The 26,103-nt window shown below is 40.9% G+C and overlaps 1 protein-coding gene, 1 long non-coding RNA gene and 1 pseudogene across 3 annotated transcripts in view; 1 reads left to right on the top strand and 2 right to left on the bottom strand.

Annotated features, from left to right (window-relative positions):
• The window catches only part of CHIC1 (cysteine rich hydrophobic domain 1), a 436,141-nt gene that overhangs the window by 53,020 nt on the left and 357,018 nt on the right, over positions 1–26,103 (bottom strand). The gene's annotated exons all lie outside the window — the stretch shown is intronic.
• LOC309620150 (elongation factor 1-alpha 1 pseudogene) lies at positions 5,037–7,931 on the bottom strand (annotated as a pseudogene). Its single transcript has 3 exons — positions 7,871–7,931; positions 7,492–7,601; positions 5,037–7,317 (listed from the first exon to the last, which is right to left on the bottom strand). The product of its transcript is annotated as an elongation factor 1-alpha 1 pseudogene (transcript).
• The window catches only part of LOC309620809, a 16,471-nt gene continuing 3,169 nt past the window's right edge, over positions 12,802–26,103 (top strand). The window contains exon 1 of the long non-coding RNA XR_014239656.1: positions 12,802–25,813. This is a non-coding gene — a long non-coding RNA (uncharacterized lncRNA). The remainder of the gene's footprint in view (positions 25,814–26,103) is intronic.

Here is a 26,103-nt window from a genome sequence, read left to right as displayed (position 1 = left end):
CTCAGAGACCTCTGGGACAACATTAAACGCACCAACATTCGAATTATAGGGGTCCCAGAAGAAGAAGAGAAAAAGAAAGGGACTGAGAAAATATTTGAAGAGATTAGAGTTGAAAACTTCCCTAATATGGGAAAGGAAATAGTTAATCAAGTCCAGGAAGCACAGAGAGTCCCATACAGGATAAACCCAAGGAGAAACATGCCAAGACACATATTAATCAAACTGTCAAAAATTAAATATAAAGAAAACATATTAAAAGCAGCAAGGGAAAAACAACAAATAACACACAAGGGAATCCCCATAAGGTTAACATCTGATCTTTCAGCAGAAACTCTGCAAGCCAGAAGGGAGTGGCAGGATATACTTAAAGTCATGAAGGAGAAAAACCTACAACCAAGATTACTCTACCCAGCAAGGATCTCATTCAGATGTGATGGAGAAATTAAAACCTTTACAGACAAGCAAAAGCTGAGAGAGTTCAGCACCACCAAACCAGCTTTACAACAAATGCTAAAGGAACTTCTCTAGGCAAGAAACACAAGAGAAGGAAAACACCTACAATAACAAACCCAAAACATTTAAGAAAATGGGAATAGGAACATACATATCGATAATTACCTTGAATGTAAATGGATTAAATGCTCCCACCAAAAGACACAGACTGGCTGAATGGATACAAAAACAAGACCCATATATATGCTGTCTACAAGAGACCCACTTCAGACCTAGAGACACATACAGACTGAAAGTGAGGGGATGGAAAAAGATATTCCATGCAAATGGAAATCAAAAGAAAGCTGGAGTAGCAATTCTCATATCAGACAAAATAGACTTTAAAATAAAGAATATTATAAGAGACAAAGAAGGACACTATATAATGATCAAGGGATTGATCCAAGAGGAAGGTATAACAATTGTAAATATTTATGCACCCAACATAGGAGCACCTCAATACATAAGGCAAATACTAACAGCCATAAAAGGGGAAATCGACAGCAACACAATCATAGTAGGGGACTTTTACACCCCACTTTCACCAATGGACAGATCATCCAAAATGAAAATAAATAAGGAAACACAAGCTTTAAATGATACATTAAACAAGATGGACTTAATTGATATTTATAGGACATTCCACCCAAAAACAACAGAATACATACACATTTTTCTCAAGGGCGCATGGAACATTCTCCAGGATAGATCATATCTTGGGTCACAAATCAAGCCTTGGTAAATTTAAGAAAATTGAAATCGTATCAAGTATCTTTTCCGACCACAACGCTATGAGACTAGATATCAATTACAGGAAAAGATCTGTACAAAATACAAACACATGGAGGCTACACAATACACTACTTAATAACGAAGTGATCACTGAAGAAATCAAAGGGGAAATCAAAAAATACCTAGAAACAAATGACAATGGAGATACGATGACCCAAAACCTATGGGACGCAGCAAAAGCAGTGCTAAGAGGGAAGTTTATAGCAATACAAGCCTACCTCAAGAAACAGGAAACATCTCGAATAAACAACCTAACCTTGCACCTAAAGCAATTAGAGAAAGAAGAACAAAAAAACCCCAAAGCTAGCAGAAGGAAAGAAATCATAAAGATCAGATCAGAAATAAATGAAAAAGAAATGAAGGAAACAATAGCAAAAATCAATAAAACTAAAAGCTGGTTCTTTGAGAAGATAAACAAAATTGATAAACCATTAGCCAGACCCATCAAGAGAAAAAGGGAGAAGATTCAAATCAATAGAATTAGAAATGAAAAAGGAGAAGTAACCACTGACACTGCAGAAATACAAAAGATCATGAGAGATTACTACAAGCAACTCTATGCCAATAAAATGGACAACCTGGAAGAAATGGACAGATTCTTAGAAATGCACAAACTGCCGAGACTGAACCAGGAAGAAATAGAAAATATGAACAGACCAATCACAAGCACTGAAATTGAAACTGTGATTAAAAACCTTCCAACAAACAAAAGCCCAGGACCAGATGGCTTCACAGGTGAATTCTATCAAACATTTAGAGAAGAGCTAACACCTATCCTTCTCAAACTCTTCCAAAATATTGCAGAGGGAGGAACACTCCCAAACTCATTCTACGAGGCCAGCATCACCCTGATACCAAAACCAGACAAAGATGTCACAAAGAAAGAAAACTACAGGCCAATATCACTGATGAACATAGATGTAAAAATCCTCAACAAAATACTCGCAAACAGAATCCAACAGCACATTAAAAGGATCATACACCATGATCAAGTGGGGTTTATCCCAGGAATGCAAGGATTCTTCAATATACGTAAATCAATCAATGTGATACACCATATTAACAAATTGAAGGAGAAAAACCATATGATCATCTCAATAGATGCAGAGAGAGCTTTCGACAAAATTCAACACCCATTTATGATAAAAGCCCTGCAGAAAGTAGGCATAGAGGGAACTTTCCTCAACATAATAAAGGCCATATATGACAAACCCACAGCCAACATTGTCCTCAATGGTGAAAAACTGAAAGCATTTCCACTAAGATCAGGAACAAGACAAGGTTGCCCACTCTCACCACTATTATTCAACATAGTTTTGGAAGTTTTAGCCACAGCAATCAGAGAAGACAAAGAAATAAAAGGAATCCAAATCGGAAAAGAAGAAGTAAAGCTGTCACTGTTTGCAGATGACATGATACTATACATAAAGAATCCTAAAGATGCTACCAGAAAACTCCTAGAGCTAATCAATGAATTTGGTAAAGTAGCAGGATACAAAATTAATGCACAGAAATCTCTTGCATTTCTATACACTAATGATGAAAAATCTGAAAGTGAAATTAAGAAAACACTCCCGTTTACCATTGCAACAAAAAGAATAAAATATCTAGGAATAAACCTACCTAAGGAGACAAAAGACCTGTATGCAGAAAATTATAAGACACTGATGAAAGAAATTAAAGATGATACAAATAGATGGAAAGATATACCATGTTCCTGGATTGGAAGAATCAACATTGTGAAAATGACTCTACTACCCAAAGCAATCTACAGATTCAATGCAATCCCTATCAAACTACCACTGGCATTTTTCACAGAACTAGAACAAAAAATTTCACAAATTGTATGGAAACACATAAGACCCCGAATAGCCAAAGCAATCTTGAGAATGAAAAATGGAGCTGGGGGAATCAGGCTCCCTGACTTCAGACTATATTACAAAGCTACAGTAATCAAGACAGTTTGGTACTGGCACAAAAACAGAAATATAGATCAATGGAACAGGATAGAAAGCCCAGAGATCAACCCACGCACATATGGTCACCTTATCTTTGATAAAGGAGGCAAGCATATACAGTGGAGAAAAGACAGCCTCTTCAATAAGTGGTGCTGGGAAAATTGGACAGATACATGTAAAAGTATGAAATTAGAACACTCCCTGACACCATGCACAAAAAGAAACTCAAAATGGATTAAAGACCTAAGTGTAAGACCAGACACTATCAAACTCTTAGAGGAAAACATAGGCAGAACACTCTATGACATACATCACAGCAGGATTCTTTTTGACCCAGCTCCCAGAGAAGTGGAAATAAGAACACAAATAAACAAATGGGACCTAATGAAACTTAAAAGCTTTTGCACAGCAAAGGAAACCATAAACAAGACCGAAAGACAACCATCAGAATGGGAGAAAATATTTGCAAATGAAGCAACTGACAAAGAATTAATCTCCAAGATTTACAAGCAGCTCATGCAGCTCAATAACAAAAAAACGAACAACCCAATCCAAAAATGGGCAGAAGACCTAAATAGACATTTCTCCAAAGAAGATATACAGATGGCCTACAGACACATGAAAGAATGCTCAACATCATTAATCATTAGAGAAATGCAAATCAAAACTACAATGAGATATCATCTCACACCGGTCAGAATGGCCATCATCAAAAAATCTAGAAACAATAAATGCTGGAGAGGGTGTGGAGGAAAGGGAACTCTCTTGCACTGTTGGTGGGAATGTAAATTGATACAGCCACTATGGAGAACAGTATGGAGGTTCCTTAAAAAGCTACAAATAGAACTACCATACGATCCAGCAATCCCACTACTGGGCATATACCCTGAGAAAACCATAGTTCAAAAAGAGTCATGTACCAAAATGTTCATTGCAGCTCTATTTACAATAGCCAGGACATGGAAGCAACCTAAATGTCCATCGACAGATGAATGGATAAAGAAGATGTGGCACATATATACAATGGAATATTACTCAGCCATAAAAAGAAATGAAATGGAGGTATTTGTAATGAGGTGGATGGAGTTAGAGTCTGTCATACAGAGTGAAGTAAGTCAGAAAGAGAAAAACAAATACAGTATGCTAACACATATATACGGAATCTAAGGGAAAAAAAAGCCATGAGGAACCTAGTGGCAAGACGGGAATAAAGACACAGACCTACTAGAGAATGGACTTGAGGATATGGGGAGGGGGTGGGGTGAGATGTGACAGGGTGAGAGAGTGTCATGGACATATATACACTACCAAATGTAAAATAGATAGCTAGTGGGAAGCAGCCGCATAGCACAGGGAGATCAGCTCGGTGCTTTGTGACCACCTAGAGGGGTGGGATGGGGAGGGTGGGAGGGAGGGAGATGCAAGAGGGAAGAGATATGGGAACATATTGTATATGTATAACTGATTAACTTTGTTATAAAGCAGAAGCTAACACACCATTGTAAGGCAATTATACTTCAATAAAGATGTTTAAAAAAAAAAAAAAGAAAACAAAGCAGGAGTGGCTAATATCTTTTCCCATTCTTTCATTTTCAGCCTATGTGTATCCTTAAATCTAAAGTGAGTTTCTTACAGATGGCATAAAGTTGGATCTTTTTTATTTAATCCATTCAGTAACTCTCCTTATTGGGGAATCTAGTTCATTTACATCTAATGTAATTATTAATAGGAAAGGATTTACTATTGCCATTTTGTTAGCTGTTTTCTGCTTGTCTTGTGATTCTTTGGTCCCTCTTTTTCTCTCTTCCTATCTTCCTTTGTCTTCCCATTGGATTTTTTTTTTTTTTTGGTATTGATAGATTTTGATTTTTTTTTTTTATTTTGTGTAACTTCTATAGGTATTCTCTTTGTGGTCACATAGGGGCTTACCTAAAATATCTTAGAGCTATAATAGTCTACTTTAAGCTGATAACAACTTAAAGTAAGTTTATAACAACTTCACTTGCATACAAAAAGTCTCAGCTTTATCTCTCCTCCTCACTCATTATATACTATTGATATGTATCGTTAACATAATTTATAATTGTTTTTAATAATTTAATCTTTTATAGTAGAATTAAAAGTTATTGTTACTGAGCACAAGCTCGTACTGCTTGCTTCACAACAGGCCAATAAATCAAGAGATGTGTTGTTGGGGCAAGGAATAATGACTTTATTTAGAAAGCCAGCAGACCAAGAAGATAGTGGACTCACGTCCCCAAAAAACATCTTGCCTGAGTTAGAATTCAGGAATTCAGGCTTCTTCTGAAAGGAGATGGAATCAAGTAAAATATTTCCTGATTCTGGTCAGCCTCCGGAGGGGATGTGTTCCTGCAGTCATTCACAGGTGGGCCTGGTCAGGATATTTCCTGTGAGCTAAACAAAGGTAGCTTAGCTTAATGCTCACTACCTGGGAGGCAGGGTTCCAGAGATGGGCTATTATGTATATTTAAGCTTACATGCAACATCCCTTTAGTGATTAACTTGTAATAGAGTACAAAGATTCTTCCCTGTTACAATTCCGCACTGTCAATGTCCATTCCACAATCTTGTGGGAAAAGGGACAAAGACCACTCTGGCTACTTCCTGCTGAATGGAGGTGACAAATATTCCTTATAATCTTTAGTCAGTCCTTTTTTAGCTACAACTATTTGAAACTGATGAAACCCCTTAGCACTCTGTCTAATTTGTAATTGAACTTGGGGTGTTGGTTCCAGTTCCCAACACGTACACTAAATTCCTGTTGTAATTATTTGGACAAAGTTAAACAAATTGATTAACCCTTCTCCAGCTGCAATGAAATTACCATCTACTTCAGTTGGATATGCAGACTTGTTGGAGGCAAACTCATGAACAGAGGTTAGTATAGTGCCCAAAGTTTTAATGTATTTGGCAACTGCTAGTTCTTTTAGAGCACTTATAGATTCTCTCACCTGGGCAGACACCTGGAATGGCCTACCATGCAATATTTCAAAAGGGCTTAATTTAAGCTTGCTTCTTAGAAGGAGCCACTGATCAATATCAGAGCAACTGGCAAGGCCTTATCCCAAGTTAAGTTACTATTCATTTTCTTGGTTTTTCCTGTTGACTGTGGGCTCCAGGATGAATGTAGTTCCAATGCCTTAATCCAAATCAGGGGATAATTTCCTTAAGGAGGGCTTTAACCAATTAAGTACTGATTTTAAAAACTAATAACTTTGCCACACACAAAACAAATGGTCCCCAAAACATTCTCCTTTCCTTCTGAAGATTTTATGATGCATTGTTATCATTAACCAGTCTTTTACTATTAAACTTAAATGACCAATTAAAACAAACAGTTCTGAGACCATTCTTCCACCACTGATTAAGGCTGGGGTGGCAACTATTGGGGATAATATTCATTTAGACTTCTGAGGTTTCTGGGAAGACTTGGTGACCTTGCCAGCTTCAGCTGCCTTCTTGTCCACTGCTTTCACACCCAGAGCAACTATCTGGCTCATGTCACAAACTGCAAAAATGGCCCAGAGGAGGATAGTCAGAGAAGCTCTCAACACACATGGGCTTGCCAGGAACCATATCAACAATGGCAGCATCACCAGTTTTCAAGAATTTGGGGCCATCTTCCAGCTTTTCCCCATAACAATCAATCTTCTTCAGCTCAGCAAACTTGCAAACAATGTGAGCTGTGTGACAACCCAGCACAGGTGCATATCCAGCACTGATTTGGCCTGGATGGTTCAAATAATCTCTTGAGCTGTGCAGCCAGCTGCTTCCATCGGTGGTCATTTTTGCTGTCACCAGCCACATTGCCACAACGAATATCTTTGACAGATATGTCCTTGACATTGAAGCCCACATTGTCCCCAGGAAGGGCTTTACTCAAAGCTTCATGGTACATTTCAACAGACTTTAATTCAGTTGTAATATTGACTGGAGCAAAGGTGACCACCATGCCAGGTTTGAGAATACCAGTCTCCACTCAACCCACAGGGACAGTACCAATACCACCAATTTTGTAGACGTCCTGGAGGGGCAGACACAAGGAATACACTGGCTAGGAATACACTGGCTGGTACTGATAAGTCAATCTGTGGGAGAAGTGCTCCTCTTGCCTCACAGGATGTTGTTTTAGGTTAGGTGTCCCAGCATCCCTTTTTAATGGGATTACTATTGGCCATGTGTTTTTGGCCTTCCCTGGGCTGCTGTTAACACACACTTCTGGTCTTACCCTTTTGTAGACCTTGGGGGTGTGGGAGAGCTCTGTTTCCTTTCCTGGAGTTTTCATGAACACCATCTGTAGGCTTAAAGTGTGTTCTGGTGGGACTCTGTCAAGCTGTTCTGGTGAAAAACTTCAGGGTGAAGTCTATCAAAAAGTTAATCAGCTCATTCTCCACTGTCAATTTTACTGGGGGCCCCTGCAGGGAATTAGTTGCCTCAAGTCCAAGGGAGCCCCTGGGCCTCTTCATTCTTAAGAATCTTCCTCTTTCTACCTTATGAGAGGTTCTTGTCTTTTATTTTCTTCTTATGTTTCAGCCTAGGGCAATCTGTTCTCCAATGTTCTTCCTCCTTACAGTAAGCACATTGTTCCTTCCCCAATAGTGGCTTACCTCTCCTTTGGTTACTCAGCTTCCAGGAATCCAATACCACTGCCAAAAAATGGTGTTTCATTTTGCGTCTTCTTTCTTCTGTTGTTGCTCCCTGTTGAAAACTTTAAAAGCAACATCTACCAATTGATAAGAATTTATTCCAAGTGCACCATCTAATTTTTGTAACTTTCACCTGATATCTGAGGCACTTTGCCCAAAAAAAGGTCAAATTTACCATTCTAATATTTTAGGGGGCTTCAGGATCTGCATTAAGATGATGTCTGTAGGCCTGATAAGACCTCTCTGAATTTTTGGAAAGGATTTTTATTTTCAGTCTCTTGAATTTTGTTCAAACTCTTTTGCTTTGGTTCCCCTTTTCAAAGCCCTGCCAAGATGCACTAATAAGTAGTGTTCTAATAAGGGCATTCCCTCATTGGGGTCCTAATTTGGTTCGGCTGGGTACTGCCAAGTGGGTTTCAGGTGTAGAGGATCCTCCCTATAAAGGAGGGTTGCAATCTTTCCAATTAAAAAGTCTGAGAAACCCATCTGGCTGATTATTTGCATTTAGCCCCCTATATGAGATAACAGCAATGGAAATTACCCTGCCCTGGGAGTGGCTCCTGGCCCAAATTGGGTGCCCTGTCGGGTCTTAAATTGTGATACCAGACCAAGTCCCTGTGCCCCAGAAACTAACACAGGATTTTCTAATTGATCCCTAGAAGGAGGGGAAGTCCTGAGCTCAGCCGGAGGAGTTAAGATTTGAAGCAACATACCCTCAGTCTCATTCCATTTTCTTATTTTCCCTGATGTAATAGCACACATACTGGCACACAAAGGATTTCATCGTTCTTCCCTGCTTCTTCACAAATAGTTACAGAGTTATTCAAAAGCCACTGTAAAACCATGAATACCAATTGATCATCTCTAACCATTAAAAGGATGCCTTTTTGCTTTGGCCTCAACCAACCAGGATTGCAATGCAATTGAAAAGAAACTTGGTTACTGCTGTGACATAAAACATTTTAAGATAATTACTAAAATTATGACTGATCATTTACCAGGATACATCAGCATTTTAGGAGTTCCATATAGTTTTTTTAAAAATAAATTTTAATTTATTTATTTTATTTTTGTCTGTGTTGGGTCTTTGCTGCGTGCAAGCTTTCTTTAGTTGCGGCAAGCGGGGGCTACTCTTCGTTGCAGTGTATGGGCTTCTCATTGCCGTGGCTTCTCTTGTTGCAGAGCACAGGCTCTAGGCGAGCAGGCTTCAGTAGTTGTGGAACGCAGGCTCAGTAGCTGTGGCTCTCAGGCTATAGAGCACAGGCTTTGTTGTGGCCCACGGGCTTAGTTGCTCCATGGCATGTGGGATCTTCCCGGACCAGGGCTCGAACTCGTGTCCCCTGCCTTGGCAGGTGGATTCTTAACTACTGTGCCACCAGGGAAGCCCAGGAGTTCTATATAGTTTCTAGAATGTGTATATTAATGTTTACCCATATGATACAATCTAAGAAATTTTATCACCACTTACTTGATAATGCTTCCCACATAATTTAATATACCAAATAAGCCTAATTAGTTTAATATTCCTCTCTGCAATAGAAAGAAAACAATCTGAGGTGTTCCAGGGACCCTTTGGAAAACCTCAAATTTAGCTAGAGGTCGAATGAACTTCATTTAGAATTTGATCTTTGGGAAGTTTGTCAAAAATATCAAAAAGTTTTAACCAGTGATAATAAAAGATCAATGGCAAATACAGATCACTTAAAGAAACTCACAATTACCAAAAGCAGTTCAATATTTTAAGAAAACTTTGTCCTCTTAGAGAACCAAATTCAGGTTTTGTACCACTTTACCTTTAAAATTCATTTTCTAATTTAAAATTCATTTTCTAAATTAAGTTCCATCTTATCTTAGCCAATCCTGAGCATGCACACAACTCTTTCAGTTTTCCTCCTCCACAAACCTTCCACAATTTTCTGTATCCATATTATATCCATATTAATCTGTTCCTCACTTTCTTTTCCATTCGGAAACAACCAGCTCTAGGACAGAAACACCTTTTCCCCTTTAACAAAAATGCATTTCATTCCTCATACCTTCTTTGCTGAAAACACACATCCTACATCTTTGCATACTGAAATGTTTCCCTTATAATTCTTAACCTTAAAACTTTAATCTCGGGGCTTCCCTGGTGGCGCAGTGGTTGAGAATCTGCCTGCCAATGCAGGGGACACGGGTTTGAGCCCTGGTATGGGAAGATCCCACATGCCGCGGAGCAACTGGGCCCGTGCGCCACAACTACTGAGCCTGCACGTCTGGAGCCTGTGCTCCGCAACGAGAGGCCACGATAGCGAGAGGCCCGCGCACCGCAATGAAGAGTGGCCCCCGCTCGCCGCAACTAGAGAAAGCCCTCGCACAGGAAAGAAGACCCAACACAGCCAAAAATAAATAAATAAATTTATTAAAAAAAAAAAACTTTAATCTCTAGTGAAAACCAAGAAGCAAGTAATTATAAACTGTCTGTCATACCAGCATTTCCTGATTGACAACTTATGCTTTAGTCATCCTCCCTCAAGAAGGCAAAGGTAGGTAAACTTAGACCTGCCCAGCAATTAATGTTCTAATATTTTATCCTATTTGCAATGACCCAGAGAGACAATGAATTCTCTTCATTTAACTTAGTTTAAAGTTATGAAAATCTAGAGAGACTATTTTTAGCACAGGGAGACCATCTCAGTGCTTTGTGACCACCTAGAGGGGTGGGATAGGGAGGGTGGGAGGGAGATGCAAGAGGGAGGGGATATGGAGATATATGTATACGTATAGCTGATTCACTTTGTTATACAGCAGAAACTAACACAACAATGTAAAGCAATTATACTCCAATAAAGATGTTAATAAATAAATAAAAGGGGAAATAAAAATTTAAAAAAAAGAAATACAGTGCATTTATTTTAATGATTGTATTTTTCTCCATATACAAACCCTACTTATGACATAATACCTTGTGATGTAAGGATAGTAGATAGTCAATAAATTTTTATTGTTTAAAAAAAATAAAATATATAAATAAAAGAAGAGAGTATTTTAGATAGACATTCCCAGAACATAATTATTCCTATAGAGTTAATCTAAAACTCTTACCTCATTTACCTCTATTTTATTTACTTAAAACCTTTGTCATATTATTTTTCTTGCTGACAAACTTTGTAACAGGAATAAGTCTTATTTGATTTCTAGTAAACCTAGGTACAATAAAAGTATTACACTTAATGTTGATGACTCTAAAGACATAACTATATCAATCAAACCAACAGGCTTAAGCTAAATTTAATACAAAATATTAATTCAATACTGAATATTTCCTAGATCACATGAACCCAAGATTAATTCTGGCCAGTTTCTTTTATATATAAGTATTTATGTAAGTGCTTAATTTCCTTTAAGCCAGTTAAACAGAGCTCTTTTACAAATTAATTTTGGCAATACCACACATCTATAATATGTACAAACACACAAACATAGGGACCTCAGAGTTCCCATTCCAAAATTTCAACCATGAGTCAGGTACAACATTGTAAAACCCATCAGTTACAAAAGAGGTTGGATTAAAATTGGGTTTCTGGTAGATGGGACAAATCAAGGTCACCTGTCTAGATGGCTAAGCCCTTTTAACTAATATTTATGGAAAATACACTTCTATTTCTATTTGTAGCTTGTGGTGATTTTAGGAAACAACTGGAACCTTCCTTTTCTTCCTGGGAATGTCCCACTCTTGGACAAGAACAGTTTTTTTTTTCTGTTCCTTTCCTCCATTTGACATCAGTAAAAGTTTTAAATATCACAAAACTGATTTGGCTGTAAATGGAGAAACAGCACCAAACAAAATGAAACAAAAAACCCAAAGGACAAACAGAAAACCCTAAATAAACCCTCAAGTTTGGTCTTGGGTTTTTACATATACCAACGACACAAGAGACCATAAATGACATAATTAACACAGCAAGGATAGCAGTACATGGTGCACAGGGTCCCAGGATAAACCTGCCTAAGCCCCTTGTGGAGATCCTAACAGGTACTGTTAGGTACTGTGGCCACACATTGTTACAATAAAATATCATCTTCCTCTCACCCATGGGTTTATAGCTGTGATCAGGGCACTTATCAAAAATGCACCTCAGAGGACTTTCCTTAGGGATAGTTGAAACATTCCCTATTTTTAGAGACAGAAATTCAAGACAAACAAAACACAAGCTGCACACACAAATGCTAGCATCCAAAGAAACAAACGAACCAGTTCACAGATCAGGTAGAAGTCCAACAACTCTTTCCTCTCTCCAACAGGATACCCAACTCAAATACAAAACAAATTGGCTTATTCTGGAGAAAAAGCCCCAAACGGAAGGAAATAAAGTTTCTGGCTGTACACACTGGAGTGACTTACCCTACTGTGTGGAGCCTGTTGGCTCCCAAATGTCAATTCCTTGCTCCAACTGCCTAGTGCTGGGGCAGCCGGTGCTGCTTTGGGGAATTTTGAAGGGATGATCTTCAGGACAAGTGGTTCCGGCAGCTGCTAGGGCCTTATCCCAAAATTCCCCAACTAGGGCCAGCTGGCCTTGAGCAGCAAGGCTCCTGGCTGGCTGTACCAAAATTTGTTACCAAGTTTATGCTTGTACTGCTCACTGCAGAACAGGCCAATAAACAGATGAACTGTTGGGGCAAAGAATAATGACTTTATTCAAAAAGCCAGCAGACTGAGAAGATGGTGACTCATGTCCCAAAAAACCATCTTGCCTGAGTTAGAATTCAGGCTTCTTTTATGCTAAAAGGGGAGGGAGTAAAGTCAAACATTTCCTGATTCCGGTCAGCCTCCAGAGGGGATGTGTTCATTTTTTCCCTTCCTGCAGTCATTCACAGGTGGGCCTGGTCAAGATGTTCCCTGTGAGCTAAACAAAGGTATTTTAGTTAAAGCTCATTAACTGGGAGGCGGGGTTCCCAGAGATGGGCTATAATGTATAATTTAAGCTTACAGGCAACATCCCTTCAGTGATTAACTTATAATAGAATACAAAGGTTCTTCCCTGTTACATTATTATTGGGGGAGTGGAAGGTACAAACTATTGGGTGTAAGATAGGCTCAAGGATGTTATTGTACAACATGGGGGAATATAGCCAATATTTTGTAATAACTATAAATTAACCTTTTAAAATTGTATAAAATTTTTAAAAATGTTATTTACCCACCACTGGCCTCATGTAAGATATGAATCTTGCCAATCAGAACAGCCAGAGGTTCTGGGTGCCTCACAAACCTTTGTGCTTGTTCAAACCACCATCTTTGTTCTTAGTGGCCCCAGGAAATTAGGATGTGCCAAGTCCCATCAGTGTCCCAAGAGAGGTAAGACAGAAGCCAGTCCCTTGAGTAGCAGCTAGAAATGTCAGGGTGCTAGATGTGTGGTCCAATTCCTTCTCTTCTCATGGAGAAGCTGGGAGCTGGAGTTTATCACCCACTCACTCTGCACTCTGCCAGAAAGAGGATCTATTACAAATACTTACACTCTCGTTCAGACCACACACTATTTTAACTTGTTGTTTTGCTTTTGATCACGCCCAGGGGCCTAGCGAATGCTAGGTTGTGTCGGCTCTCAGAGACAGGTGGGTTAGCTGGGGGGCTGGTTCTCTCTCTTGAACAAGCTAGGCTGAGGAGGTATAGGAAGTGCCCACCCAGCTGTTTAAATTCCCAGAAGACTTATGATTATTGATTAAAGCCACCTCTTAGTTCTCCGTGGTCCCAGGAGACTAGCAAATGCTGGGCCCTGTCAACTCCCAGAGATAGGCTAGTTAGAAGCCGGTCCCTATGGTACAGATATAAAAGCTGGGGCACTAGATATGTGGTCCAACTCCTTCTAGGGAGAAACTGGAGGCTTGGTTTTATCACTGGAGGTAGTTGGTGGGAGAAGGCACACGAAGTCCCCACATGCCTGTTTGGGCTCCTGGAAGACTATTAATTGCCTGTTCTATCAGTTCACAGATGCAGGCTAATAAGAAGCCTGACCTTCAGCTAGCAGCTGAAAATGCAGGGACATTAGGCAGTCAAATCTCTTCCAGGGAGAAACTGGAAGCTGGGCATTTTTGCCTCTTGTTCGGCACTGAGTCCAGGGGGATAACTGTGGGAAGTGCTTATTCCAGATTAGTCATTAGCTGTATGAGCTTCTGGTCCTCCATTTCTCCCTCCTCATTCCTTCTCATGTTCTATGAGTAGTGAGAAGATTATGGACATATAAGTGAACTGCCTTAGAGACTGTCATGGAAAAGACATTCTACACACTCAAGACCTTACCATAAGAGAAAGCTGAGCTGTAAAACTCAGAATAGTAAAATTCTGTCATCATCTATTAATCCAAAGTTGCTTCTGAAGGGCCACATGTCCCAGGGAGAAGAAGAAAGAGGAATATCGTTGATGCTTGAATAATGCAGGGGTTAGGGTCACTGACCCTCTGTGCAGTCAAAAGTCAGTGTATAACTTTATAGTCAGCCCTCAGTATCTGAGATTCTGCATCCAAGGATTCAACCAACTGAAGATTGTGTGGTACTGTAGTACATATTTATTGAAAAGTATCTTCCTGAAAGTGGACCTGTGCAGTTCAAACCCATGTTGTTCAAAGGTCAACTGTTAACCCTTTATAAGCAAACTTTCCTCTACACTGCTTCATTATACAAAGACAAAATTAAGAACTATAACCATGAACGCTTGTCAGTGATCTTCAATTTATGTCAGGAGGAAGGCCAGATTAAAATTCACCTAACATTGATTAACTATTCACTGTGTACAAGTGATTCTCCTAGGCTTTTTTTTTTTTTAGCTCATTTAACAAAGCTCACACATTGATGATAAGGGTTTCTTGAAAGTGGAGTCATAACAGACAATTAATTTTAGTTCTGGTCCATTGCCTCCAGGCCTTTATATTAACACTTAATTTGCTCTCAGATTTTAAATCAAAGAACTGCCCCTCTCTGTCTCGAGTCTAACCTACAAACAGGTTAGTACTATCATCCCAACTTTTCAACATTAATATTGGAAATACTGAAGCATGATTTGGGAGAATGTACAGCTGTCCTTGAGCCTATTCTGACTTGGAAACCAAAGAAGCCCTTGCCTCTCCCTGAAGCCAAGAGGACTTGAGTTAAACCTCGACTTTTTTATGGGCTACAGCAGGAAGAACAAGGAAGACCTTAGGAACTAAGGTATTGGCTACTGCAGTCCCTTCTGGAGTTACTGAAAGGGCTCTTGGTCTCTACTAGGACAGTGCCTGGTTGTGGGCAGAACAAGGTTTTGATAAAATTCAAGTGTTGGATAAGTCCTTGGAAATCATCTTATTTCCCCACCTTCAGCCTGTTTTGCAGGTAGGGAAAGCAAATCCCAGAGAGAGCATATACAGTTCTAAGAGGAAGCTGATCACCCATCATAGTCACTGAGTGGGCATAGTAATGCTCTGTGCAAAGGCATAAAGTAACACTGCCCCTTTAAAAGTAATGTTTATGATTTCTTCTCTAATGTTGAGAAATATAAAGAAAAAAGTAGTCCATAATTTCACTGTCCAGTTGACTCTTCCCCCCATTGTCTTTTTTTACTAAGTAAAAATAATGCATGAACATGGTTAAAATACAGAAATATTACAAAAATAAAAGTAAAAGCCACCTTCCCCTGAAGTTCCTCTCTTCAGAAATGACCACTGTTAACAGTTTCTTTTGATTCCTTGGGGAAAAAATATGCATATACGTGGATTTTTGTTTCTGCATATTGTCTTATACATTTTTATTTATATAAAGGAAAATACTATGCATACAGCTATGTGTCTCACTGAATCACTTCATTTATCTTGGAGATCCTTCTATACCATGATATACTGGTATATGTCAAAAACTCTGTTTTTAATTGGCAGTTTTGTGTTTAATCATGTAGACATATTGAGTCATTTAACTGTGCCTTTACTGATGGATGCCGTGTTTCTATTTCTTTACTATTACAAACTGATTCAATGAACATCTTTGTCTATATACCTTGGGGCACTTTTGCAAGTACAGCCAGAACCTAGAAGATTGCCTGTCACATTGTAGGCATTCAGATATTTGTTGAATGAACATCCATAGAGATTTTTAGCAATAAGAAATGCTGAGTGAAAGGTATGTGCATTTGATATTTTCACATTGCCAAGATTCCCTCCAGAAGGAGTTCTTCAGTTTACAGTCCCAGAAAGTGTTTGAATGCCCAGGCATGCTGTAACCTACATAACAGCCTCTTGAAGAATTATTGGGGCAGAAAATAATCATAGCCCAACCAATCCTAGCTACCAGATGTAGCTATTGTGCTTTTGAAGAATAAGTGTAACAGTTCCTGGGAGGGTTGTAACACTTAAAACAAGAAGGAAACCTGAACAAGAGAAATGATCCTGAACAGACCCGGGGAGAAGAACAGAGGCCTGGAGAAACATCTATTGAGGTATATCTACAATTCCTGCAGTCTTTCTGAATCCTGCATCTCTTCAAAGGTTCTATGGAAATCTGCCTTGGGGATGTCTAATCTACTTCTCTCTAATTGGAATTTGGGTTACTATCTAGCGCGGGCAGAGAGGAGGCAATGGGCAGGCTGCATTCCCCTAAGCAACTTGTGATTTCCAAGGATACAGCACCACTGTACTGGTGTGCATTCTCTGTGAACAACTAAGGGCTTTTCGTTGAGGACAAACTCCGTGATTTTCTGGAGCATGTGGGTAGCCCCTCCCCTCCTCTCTCTCTTGCCTTCTGCCTTGGGTCTGAAACATTGAGCTTTTGTGATTGGGTGGGGGAGTGGGATGGAGTTGGACAGGTGGCTCTGTTTTCTATCAGACGTGAAGCAAAAAAATGTGAGCAGCCAAAGAGTAGGCCTCCTTACCAAGGCTGCTATGGGAGCTGCAGCATTAATTTTCATGACTTCAGTCCAAAGGACGTAGCCTGGATCCCACCCTTGAAACTTCGGGTGGGGCTCGCCAAATTCAGGAGTGTATGTGCTGGGAGGAGAGAGTGCATAAGTAGGGGAGGACACAGATATCCTGCAACCTCTGGGCCTTTGTGGATCATGGAATCTAGGGGACATGCCTTGCAGGGGTCCCAGGCAGACATGAAGGGACAGACCTGGAGGCTGGAATGGCCAAGGTACCATTCAGAGTGGAGCTTTCTCTCGGGTTCCTGTGTAAATCCTGCGTGTCCACAGTTGTAGCCCCACCAGTCCCAGAGATAGTCCAGGAATTAACATAGGGGCAACCTTTGGGGTGCAAGACTAAAGAGAACACAGTGTCGGTCCCCCTGTCCTACCTCTCCTCAGCGGTGGCCCTTGGAAACTGAGCAGGATTTCCAAAGCATGTGAAGTCATCCCCTTGCCCTCTGAGTTACTACCTCAGTCCCAGAGAGGTGGTGGGCTGATAGCAACCCATAACTGGCAGCAGTTCTGATGTCTCTAAGTTAGGTGCCTCAAGTGGTCTCCCCACAAAGACCCTGGAGAAGTCCACTTCTCTCCCTGTTCCTTTCTCTCACAGGGCAGGCACAGCAGGAGTGGGCGTCCAATTTTCTGAAGTACCTTAGTGTTACAGGGCCCTGCTGGTCTCCTGCCTGTTGGCTTTGCTCTCTGGCTGCACTTTGCCCTGAGAGCAAAGAATTTAATGTCTGCCTTGGGTACCTATGGCCACAGCTAGATGGCCAGATTCTGATTTATCTGGGCTCTGATGCGTTTTGTACTTGTCACTGAGAGACTGAATATACAAACAGACAATGGCCAGATCATATATGTCAATAGAACTCTGACACAGGTAAGAAGCCCAGGAAACCAAACCATAAACTGCAGCAACCAGCCCAGGAAGCCAAACTATAATCTCTGTAGCAACTGGCACAGAATGGTCATAACTTGGTCACTGACTGCCAGTTTCCTTAATTTTGTTCCACTTCCAACTCAGGACCAACCAGGAAAAACCAAATGTGCTCCCCAAACCAATCACATAAGATTTCAAGCTTCTTGTTAGCCTGCTTCCAGCTTCTCCATGCCGACAACTTCTAAAAAGAGCATACCTGAAGCTTCCTCTTTTTTGACTCCCCTGTGAGAAAGCTTTCCCACTCCACTGATAGCCTCTGAGCTCTACCAAACATAAGTGATAATGGCTGACTCCCTTGCTATAGCAAGGTCTGAATAATAGCTGTTTATTTTCATATGGGTGATCTTAGTTTATTTCTATGGTTTTCCTAGAGGCTTCACCCGGACATGATTTACACTGCCCATACCACAGTACCTCAGGCTTAGATGTGCAGCACCCATGTAGGGCCCTGTGCTTTTCTGCTCACTACATGTCAAGTCCACACGGATTTTGTAAGTAAGTACCAGATATGAACTCCATTGTCTGTATCTTAAGTTCCTTGTCTATTCTCAGTTTGCTACCTGGGTTTTGATACCGGCTGACATTTATTTGGCATCCTCGGTATAAATAGGACTTTCCTTTCATACAGTTTTTCCCTCTTTTGTGCCTCTACTTTGTGTTGTGTTTTGTAATAGTGTCATTTATCATAATGAGAATCACGGGTAGAACACTGAAGCAGGTCCTATAAGCCTCACAAGCCAGTGAGTTTTTGATTCTCAATGGACTGGTTCCATCCAGATGAAATCTGCTGTGAGTCACCAGTAAAACAAGATAAAATTCTCCTTCAATTCTGATATTTTTGTCCTGAGAGCTTGGCTTTCATTCAGAGAGAGCATTCTCTTTGGCTTTCCATCTGCCTGGTGGCACAAATTCTTGGGTCTGTGTTCAGAGGTGGCTAACCATTAGGTTGGGGGGGCCTGAGATACAAATTGTAATTTCAACTAAAAGTAGCTACTTTTCATGGGGCTGTATACTTTTAAATTCTCACCTTCTCTAGGAAAAACTCCTGATATATATATCCTCTCATTATAATTTTAACTGTGCCTATTTCTCTAAATGGCATAACTTCATACAGGATGGTTTGGGATTTCAATGGGGGAACATTTGAATTGAACAAAATCATTCATTTGTGAGGCTCCTTAGAAGAGAAAAGGAATAATATTTCTCAGGCCCAATGGGAAGCAGTTTTTTATTGGTAAGCAAAGGCCTTCAAACAAAATTCTGATTTGGGAATTGTATCACTAAAAGATTCTTTAGCCAAAGCTAGGGAGAAATTTGATGAAGTTAAGCAACAACAAACTAGATTCATTTCCCTAGTTAGTGCTCCCACTCCTTGCCTTCTAGTTGTCTTCCTATATCATCTCTTTCTCTTTGCAACACAAATGTCCATCAATGACAGGTGGATAAATATGTGGTACATACATACAATGGAATGTTATTTAACTATCAAAAAGAATGAGGTACTGCTATATTGTACAAGGATGAAACTTGATACCATTATACTAAATGAAAGTAGCCAGGCCCCTCAAAAAACACATATTGTAAGACAGTTGTGGGGATTTCTAGGTTTCACTGGATATTTAGGTTATGGTTGTCAAGTTTTTTCTGATATTTTGACACCTCTTTATGAATTGACTAAATGCATAGTAAAAGACTCTCTCCTCTGGGAATCCAAACATGAACAGGTCTTCTGTAACCTTAAGAAGTTCTTCAGTAGCCTCCTTTCCTAGGCATCTCTAACTACAAAAAAAGGCTTTTTGTCTACTTGTTCATCAGGACAAATGCTTAGGCTTCATGGGACCCACCAAAAAACATTGTATACTAGGACCTAGATGCAAAGGTTTATCCACTTTTGCCATAGGGCAATAGCTGCCACTGTAAAACTTGCTGATGCTTCTGCTGAATTAGTTCTAGGATCCACACTTCAGCTCTTGGTTTCTCATGCAGCAAAGACATTACTACTGACTGAGAACAAACAACACATTTCACCTATGAATTAATCTCTGTTACTCTCTCTCTCTGTCATGTTACTATTTACCACTGCAAAACCCTGACTCCTGCCACTCTCCTTCTGCTAATAGAAGAAGGGGGACCCCACAATTGTCTTACCAAAGCTGGGTCATCTCTCTTTTTTTTTTAAGATATAAAGCATTAAAAAATTTACTCTTTTAAAATGTGAAATCCATTGGTTCTTAGCGTACACACAGTTATGCAACTACCACAACTATCTAATTCAAGGATATTTTACTCACTCCAAAAAGAAACCCTGTACCTAGTAAAAGTCACTCATCATTCTTCCCCTCCCCCCAGCCCTTGGCAACCACAAATCTGCTTTTGGTCTCTATGGATTTGCCTATTTGGCACATTTCTTATAAATGGAATTGTACAAAATGTGCATTTTTTGGTCTGGTTTCTTTCATTAAGCATAATGGTATCAAGGTTCATACATGTTGCAGCACACATCAGTACATAATTCAGGTCATTTTTTTAAACATCTTTATTGGAGTATAATTGCTTTACAATGTTGTGTTAGTTTCTGCTGTATAACAAAGAGAATCAGCTATATGTATACATATATCCCCATATCCCCTCCCTCTTGCGTCTCCCTCCCACCCTCCCTATCTCACCGCTCTAAGTGGTCACAAAGCACCAAGCTGATCTCCCCATGTGATGCAGCTGCTTCCCACTAGCTATCTATTTTACATTTGGTAGTGTATATATGTCAATGCTACTCTCTCATTTCGTCCCAGCTTACCCTTCCCCCTCCCCGTGTCCTCAAGTCCCCTTTCTATGTCTAATTCAGGTCAGCATGCAGTGAATTCTCTCAGTTTTTGTTTTTGGAGATTTTGGGAATCTCCTTTTTTTAAACTTTATTTTTTCATTGTGGCAAAATACACATAATATGATATTAACCATTTTAAAGTGTACAATTTGGTGACATTAACTACATTCACACTTTGGTGAAATCATCAGCACTATCTAGTTCAAAAATTTTTTCATCATCCCAAATGGAAACCCCATACCCACCAAGCAGGCACGCCATATTATCCCCTCCCCAAGCCCATGGAAATCACAAATCCACCCTTTGTCTCCATGGATTTGTCTATTCTGTGTATTTCATATATATGGAATCATAAAATATGGGGCTTTTTGTGTCTGGCTTCTTTTACTTAGCATGCTTTTGAGGTTCACGCATATCATAGCATGTATCAGTACTTCATTACATTTTATTGCTGAATAATATTTCATTGTGTGGACATACCACTTTTTTTTTTTTGGCTGCACTGCAAGGCTTGCAGGATCTTAGTTCCCTGACCAGGGATTGAATCTGGGCCATGGCACTGAAAGTGCTGAGTTCTAACCACTGGACCACCAGGGAACTCCCTGGAAATACCACATTTTATTTACCCATTCATCAGATGTTTCCAACGTTTGGCTCTTCTCAAGAGTGCTGCTATGAACATTTGTGTACAAGTTTTTGTCTGAACACCAGGTGTCCATTCTTTTGAGAATAAGTCTAGGAATGGAATGGCTAGGTCACATGATAATTCTAATATTACCTTGTTAAAGAACAACCAAACTATTTTTCAGTGGCAGCACTATTTTACATTACCAACAGAAAAGTACATATGTTCCGATTTCTCCACATCCTTGAAAACACTCTTTATTTTCCCCTCTGTTTTTTTATTATGGTCATCCTAGTGGGTATGAAATGATATATCACTGTGGTTTTTATTTGCATTTCCCTAATGAAAATGATGTTGAGCATCTCTTACTGAGCTTGTTGGCCATCAGTGTATTTACTTTGGAGTCAAGTCCTTTTCCCATTTTAAAATTGTGTTGTTTTCCTTTGGTTGTTGAGTTATAAGAAAGTGTGTGTATATATATTCTGAATACTAGACACTTATCATATATATAACTTATAAATATTTTCCCATTCTGTGGGCTGTCTTTTTACTCTCTTGATCATGTCCTTTGATGTACGCAAGTTTTTAATTTGGATGAAGTCTAGTTTATCTTTTTTTTTTTTTTTTTTGCTGCTTATACTTTTGGTGTTATATCTAAGAAAACACTACTAAATACAAAATCATGAATATTTACTTCTATGTTTTCTTCTAAGGGTTTTATGGTTTTAGCGTTTATATTTAGGTCTTTGATCCACTGTGAGTTAATTTTTTGTATATGAGTGGGGAAGGGGTCCAACTTCATTTTTTGCATGTAGTGATCCAGTTATCATCATAGGACCATTTGTTAAAGAAATTGTTCATTCCCTGTTGAATGGTCTTGGCACTCTTGTCAAATATCAATTGAACATAGGTCAGATCAAGATGGCAGAGTAGGAGGATGTGGAGCTCACCTCCCCCAACAAACACATGAAAAATACATCTACATGTGGAACAATTCTCATGGAAAATTAACTGGAAACTGACAGAAGAATTCCTATACAACCAAAGCTGCAAGAAAGATTTCCACATAAACGGGTAGGATGAAAAAAAAGGCATAAGGTTGGGACCTCTACCCTGAAAGGAAGAAGTCTAAACAGGTGGACCCTCACCCTAGGGAGTCAGTGGGTCAAGCCACAGATGGGCATCCCAGTCTTGGGGTCCAATGTGGAGGAGACACGACCCTTTGGCTGCGGGAAGAACCACTGGGACAGATAGAAGGGCTGGAGAAGCCTAGACTGTACTTGCAAAGAGTGTGTGTGTGCTGGCTTGGAACAGACAGGGTGGAGAGAGCTTTGCATTGGCAGCTGCCACCTTGCCACACTCTCCAATCTGAGTTGAGTGAACACCCCAGCCTTGCTCACTCCACACCACACCTTGGCAGGAGATCTGGGTCAGCCAGGCCCTGGGAAAAGACTCAGTCTAGCTACACAGAGACAGCCCAGGAAGCCTGGGGTGTGGTCTGGGTAGGGCAATGGCAGCCACTGTCAATGCTCACTCAAGCTGCTCCACAAGAGACACTGTGCCCAGGGTGCCATGGTCTATTTCCCAGCTGAGCAAGGGCTCTGGCTCCGCCTACTCTATGCCACAGCTTGGCACTGGACCTGGGGCAGAAAGGTCCTGGGAGAAGACTACCACTGAGGCAGCCCAGATCTCTGATGGCAGAACAGCCACCTCAATTCCTGCCACCACAACACCCCACGCCCCACTCTCAGCCTAGTGAATGCTCTAGCCCCACCCACTCCATGCCACAGCCTTACACTAGATCAGGGATGACCAAAACAGGGGAAGAGATGTGACCTTGGGCTGCATCAGAGCAGAGCTGTGGACACCTACACAGGCAGTGCATTGGTCCTCTGTTAATGCAAGGGCCTCACTTGCTTCAGCAACCCTCTCTTTTGGGGCAGGGCACACACTCAAAGGAAACAGAGCCTCATCAAGCCTAGCCCTCAGGGCTTCTACTCTAACAACTGGGGAGCAGACTGAGCCCATGACAGGACAGTGACAGCCATAAAGCAAAGAGGAACTCCCACTTCACACCCTGCACAAGCTTTAGATCTTCCAAAACCAACCACACCCCCTATAAATGTGATAGCAGCCAGCACACACTGAGGAAAGCTGTGGCTAACATCCATATAAAAACCAGCCCTTGCACCAAAGACATTGGACACACATAGTCTACACATGGATGCTCCCACATAAAAACACTCCTCTAAAACCAGAATAGATAACTGTTTTTCCTAAATTCATAGAGATAGAGAAAGTTAAGTAAAATGGAAATGGCAGAGGAACTATTCCCAATTTAAAAAGCAAGAGAGGGGCTTCCCTGGTGGCACAGTGGTTAAGAATACACCTGCCAGTGCACGGGACAGGGGTTTGAGCCCTGGTCCAGGAAGAACCCACATGCTGTGGAGCAACTAAGCCCGTGCACCACAACTACTGAGCCTGTGCTCTAGAGCCCGTGAGCCACAACTACTGAGCCCACACACCATGACTATTGAAGCCTGCACACCCTAGAGCCCATGTGCCACAACTACTGAGCCCATGTGCTGCAACTACTGAAGCCTGCACTCCTACAGCCCGTGCACCACAAGATAAGCCACCACAATGAGAAGCCAGCGCACTGCAATGAAGAGTAGCCCCTGCTCTCCACAATTAGAGAAAGCCCACGTGCAGCAACAAAGACCCAATGCAGCCAAAAATAAATAAAATAAATAAAAAATTTTTAAGTAAATAAATAAATAAAAAGCAAGAGAAAGCCCCCTGAAAGAATAAATAAAGAAACAGAGCTCGCCAAACTACCAGACCCAGAGTTCAAAAAGGTGGTAATAAAAATGCTAACTGAATTAAGAAAGATTATCAATAGAAATGCAGATCACTGTAACAAGGATCTAAAAACTATAAAGATGAACCAATAAAAATAGATAATTTGATTTCTGGGATACAAAGCAATCTAGAAGAAATGAATAGCTGACTAAATGACACAGAAGCAAATAATCTGAAAGACAGAATAATGGAAATCACCCAATCGGAACAGCAGACAGAGACACAAATGCAAAAAAATAAAAGCAGAATAAAAGGTCTATGGGATAATATAAAATGTGCCACCTTACACACGATAGTGGTTCCAGAAAGAGAAGAGAGAAGGAGGTCAAAAAAGTATTTGAGGAAATTTTGGCTGAAAACATCCCAAACCTAAAAAAGAAACAGATATCCAGGTACAGGAAGCACAGAGCATCCTAAGCAAGATGAATACAAACACACCTACACCAAGACATACTGTAATCAAAATGGCAAATGTTAAAGATAAAGAGAGGATTCTAAAGCCAGAAAGAGAAAAACAGAGTCATTTACAAAGGAACCCCCATAAGGTTATCAGCTGATTTCTCTGCAGAAACTTTGCAGGTCAGAAAGGAGTGGCATGATATATTCAAAGTCCTGAAAGGGAAAAACCTACAACCTAGGATACTCTACCCAGCAAGATTATCATTTAGAATAGAAGGAGAGATAAAGAATTGCTCAGACAAGCAAAGATTAAAAGAATCCAACAAGCTGCACAGTACAGCCAAAATAAAATGAATGAATGAATAAATAAATAAGCCAGTACATAGATTGAAAAACAATGAAAAATATTTTGTAAAAGTGATTATAATTACAATGAACAGGAGAGTGATCAAAATGGCAGAGTAGGACATGAAGTTCACCCCCTCCCACAAACACATCAAAAAATACATCTACACGTGGAAAAGTTCTCACAGAATACCTGCTGAGCACTGGCAGAAGACTTCAGACTTCTGAAAAGACAAAAAGAATCCCCATGTAACTGGGTAGGACAAAAGAAAAAACAGAGAGAGAGAGAGAGAAAGGAATCTGGATGGGACCTGTGCCCCTAGGAGGGAGTTGTGAAAGAGGAAAAGCTCTCACACTCTGGGGAGCCCCCTCACTGGTGGGGAGACCAGCAAAGATGGAGGGGGAGCCTCGGAGATTTGGAGGATAGTGCAACAACCAGTTTGCAGAACAGAGAGAGACCTGCACAGATGGTCCGTGCCACCGCCCTGTGCTCCCCAGACTGAGACACCCCGCAGTGCAGGTAGGGTCTGGATGCCGAAGTTAGAGCTTCAGAGGTCAGACCCAGGGAGATGACTGGGGTTGGCTGTACAGAGACAGCGTGAAGGGGCTGGAGTGTGGTGCACCCACAACTTGGGGTATGAGTAGAAGGAGCCCAGGTCTGCTATAGAGGCAAGGCACCATTGTTGGAGGGCATGTGAAGGGAAGGGCAGGGCCACCATAACAGCCTGTTTCTCTGAGTACATGATCTCAGCCAACAGGGCACCACCTCCAAGGGACCCAGGACTGAGATCAGCCGTGGGCTCCAGAGGTGAGTGCAAGCAGCAGCTGCTGCCACTGTTACTATCGCAGGCTCCAGGGGTGAGTGACAACCACCACATCTATACACCCCCTATCAACACACTCAGCACACACTGAGGAAAGAGGCGACAGGCATCCATGCTAAAAACAGACCTCACACCAAAAATGTTAAACCCACGCAAGTAACACCGGGATTCTCTAATATAAAAATAGTCTTCAAAGACCACAGTACAGGGGCTTCCCTGGTGGTGCAGTGGTTGGGAGTCTGCCTGCCAGTGCAGGGGACATGGGTTCGTGACCTGGTCTGGGAGGATCCCACATGCCGCGGAGCGGTCGGGCCCGTGGGCCACGGCTGCTGAGCCTGCGCATCTGGAGCCTGTGCTCCACAGCGGGAGGGGCCGCGACGGTGAGAGGCCCGCGCACCGCGATGAAGAGTGGCCCCCGCTCTCCGCAGCTGGAGAAGGCCCTTGCACAGAGGCGAGGACCCAACACAGCCAAAGAT

This window comes from Balaenoptera borealis (assembly GCF_965194805.1).
Source record: "Balaenoptera borealis genome assembly, chromosome: X".
Classification (NCBI taxonomy): Eukaryota; Metazoa; Chordata; class Mammalia; order Artiodactyla; family Balaenopteridae; genus Balaenoptera; species Balaenoptera borealis.
Note: the sequence above shows the minus strand (reverse complement) of the source record. Positions and strands in the feature narration are given on the sequence as shown.